Source organism: Amphimedon queenslandica, unplaced genomic scaffold, assembly GCF_000090795.2.
Source record: "Amphimedon queenslandica unplaced genomic scaffold, v1.1 AMPQUscaffold_8476_Cont19580, whole genome shotgun sequence".
Classification (NCBI taxonomy): Eukaryota; Metazoa; Porifera; class Demospongiae; order Haplosclerida; family Niphatidae; genus Amphimedon; species Amphimedon queenslandica.
In genome coordinates this window covers 1-2,580 of record NW_003551247.1, presented here as the reverse complement: position 1 = coordinate 2,580, position 2,580 = coordinate 1, and the positions used below count along the sequence as shown (strand labels likewise).

The window sequence follows — 2,580 nt, the reverse complement described above, 5'->3', positions numbered from 1 at the left end:
ACAACATCATCCTTGTGATCATCATAATGCTGGCGAGACGACGAGTGTAGAAAATTAGCCTCGGGCTCCTCCAAATCAAAACCATATGGATATGGTAGATCTACTCCTCTGGCTCTGGCATCTGTTATGGATACCGTTAGGATAAAAATTGCTGAAAGGCTCAGAGCAACGGGGAACATCATCCTTATTTGTCTTCCTGCTGCAGTACTGAACTTAAAGCTATGCTGGGTGCTTTTATAGATTCATAGACTATCCAATTATTAGAGCATGGGCCGGGCGGAGCTGAACTAAACTACCTTTCCTTCCCATGGAGATGCTGGAAAGAGAGAGGGGGTGGAGAAAAAAAAGGAGAAATCCTCAAGTATGAAAAAGAACTCGTTTTGTTACTCCAATAAACCCATCACAGTGTGAAGGTCTGTCTCAAGAGAAAGAGCTCATATCTGCCACTCTTGAACATCCTGCTCCCTCACATACGGAAAAAGTAATTGTAGTGAATAGAGACACATGTCGTTCAGACACTCCATTGTATAATAATCGACTGTAGTACTATTAAGACTTACTTTTTAAACTCATAATTGTGTGGGGGGGCACTGATGAGTTGCTTTGTTGAATAATTAAATAAAATACCATATTATATAGCTAAAAAAATTTGTGGGAATTTTATTTTGCGATTTGTGCTAATAGAGCAAATTTTAATGTATGCGGAATTTTATTTTGCTGGTGTAGGTGTGAACTGGTGATGCACCCATTATTTGTAATGCTTTGCGGAATTAAATTGTGTGTTTTTATGATGAACAGCAATCAGCAAAGTTAAATTCCAGCAAATATTTCCAGCTATACGGTAATGCTGGACATCTGCTCTTAAAGGCACTATATACCAGGAAACTCTACTGCAGGCAATCTGTGGTTACTTTGATTTTATTAGCAATGTGTTACTCAGAATAGAACAGCTTTGACTATTCTAAAGGCTCTCATACATGGGGCAAAATTGTTGCTTGAAACTTTGATCTTTGTTGCCTCAAGTTGACTACTACTCAACTTGAGGCAACAAGATTAAAGTAAGCACAAAGTCGCATGCAACAATGTCGCCCCGTGTTGCCTTAAGCAGCAGTGTTGCCTGAAAATAAACAATAGCACCTGGAGATGAACAATAGCATTGCTTGATGTTAACCTGGCTACACTACAATACACTCCAGCCAAATTTTTATCTGTAGTACTAGTAATGCTTATTTTTTACTCATAATTGTGTGTGGCAACAGTTACCACTATTACCTATTGAATAACTAATGCTGCCTTATACTGGACATCTGTTCCTAATGGCTACACTACAGCACACTCCAGCCTATACTTGTTTTATTACGTTGTACATGCACATGTATGATGGGGTGCGTCTTATTATCATAAAGATGACCCAAGCTCCTTTAGATTTGCTGACAACATGTCACTTTATCCTCAGGTATATCCTACCATACTTACTGTATTGTATATGTACACTTTCTTCTTAACACTCATTTATTATGGAGAGGTACATTTAACTGTATTATTTTAATTAGTTACATATAGCTGGAAGAAGGCCAGCTATCAAGATTTACCCGATCATGAAAACTTCCGTCAATTACACCAAGCACCAGTTGAAGATGCACAGGTATGTGTAAATACATGTAGGTTTGTGTGCTATCATTGTAATACTGATTGGTGGTTTACTTGATCGTACTACATGTTTAAAACTTAGCATTGGTTACATAGTGATTTGTATGTAGGATATTCTACAGAACAGGTTCCCTGTGCCATAATGCCACGGTATGTGGTAACTGAGCATATGGGCAGTCAGGCTAGGTTTCTCCTCTCTAAAGTAAACCCGTCACAGACTCATAACAACATGTATGGCTGGGGTCAGGTATGTTGTTTACTCTGTGCTTGAGCATGTTACATGTTGCATTTAGGATGGAAGTGGTGCTGCTCCTGTTTTAACTGATGATGTTAGTTTACAAGTTTTTATGGAACATTTGAAAAAGCTAGCCGTGTCTAGCTCATCTTGATACCATTCCCTCGTGCTTGATTAGTACTGACTCCTGTTGTTTTTGACCATAATATTTCAATTATTTTAATAATTATACTTTGTATGGTAATTATGGTAATTTTGTTGTGTCTGACTGATTAATTGTGAGACTAATAATGTTATTTGTGACTAGACCATTAGGTCTTTCTACCTTGATCAATGTATATTTAAATACTCTTTCCTAAGAGCTAATTTCTTTAATGACAGCACATATGTGGGAATAATCCCACTTTTAGTTTTATAAAAACTTTCAGTTTTAAAAAGATATTAATGAAATGGATATGTCTACTATCTAGACTTATGTAAAATGAGAGAAAAAAGCAATACATAGGTCTACTATTTAGACATCTGTAAAGCTAATAAAACTAAATAACAAAATGTTTTCAGTTTACTTAAAAATCAGAGCCAGCTTCTTCTGGTTCAACTTCTCCAACTGCTCAATGTAGTCACTCAGACTATGACCTGCAGCTTTTGGCAAGTAAAATTCCTCCATTGGTTTGTATAGACCAGCCCATGGGCCT

General features: G+C 37.1%; 1 long non-coding RNA gene across 2 annotated transcripts; it reads left to right on the top strand.

The window, feature by feature from the left end:
• The first annotated feature begins 327 nt into the window (after positions 1-327).
• Positions 328-2,161, top strand: LOC109591305 (uncharacterized). 2 transcript variants are annotated; one of them, XR_002189758.1, is made up of 5 exons: positions 328-361; positions 407-481; positions 1,554-1,645; positions 1,761-1,897; positions 1,944-2,161. It is a non-coding gene; the product is annotated as an uncharacterized LOC109591305 (long non-coding RNA). The 2 variants fall into 2 exon arrangements; XR_002189757.1 differs by lacking the exon at positions 328-361 and having other exon boundaries at positions 390-481.
• Positions 2,162-2,580: the final 419 nt, after the last annotated feature.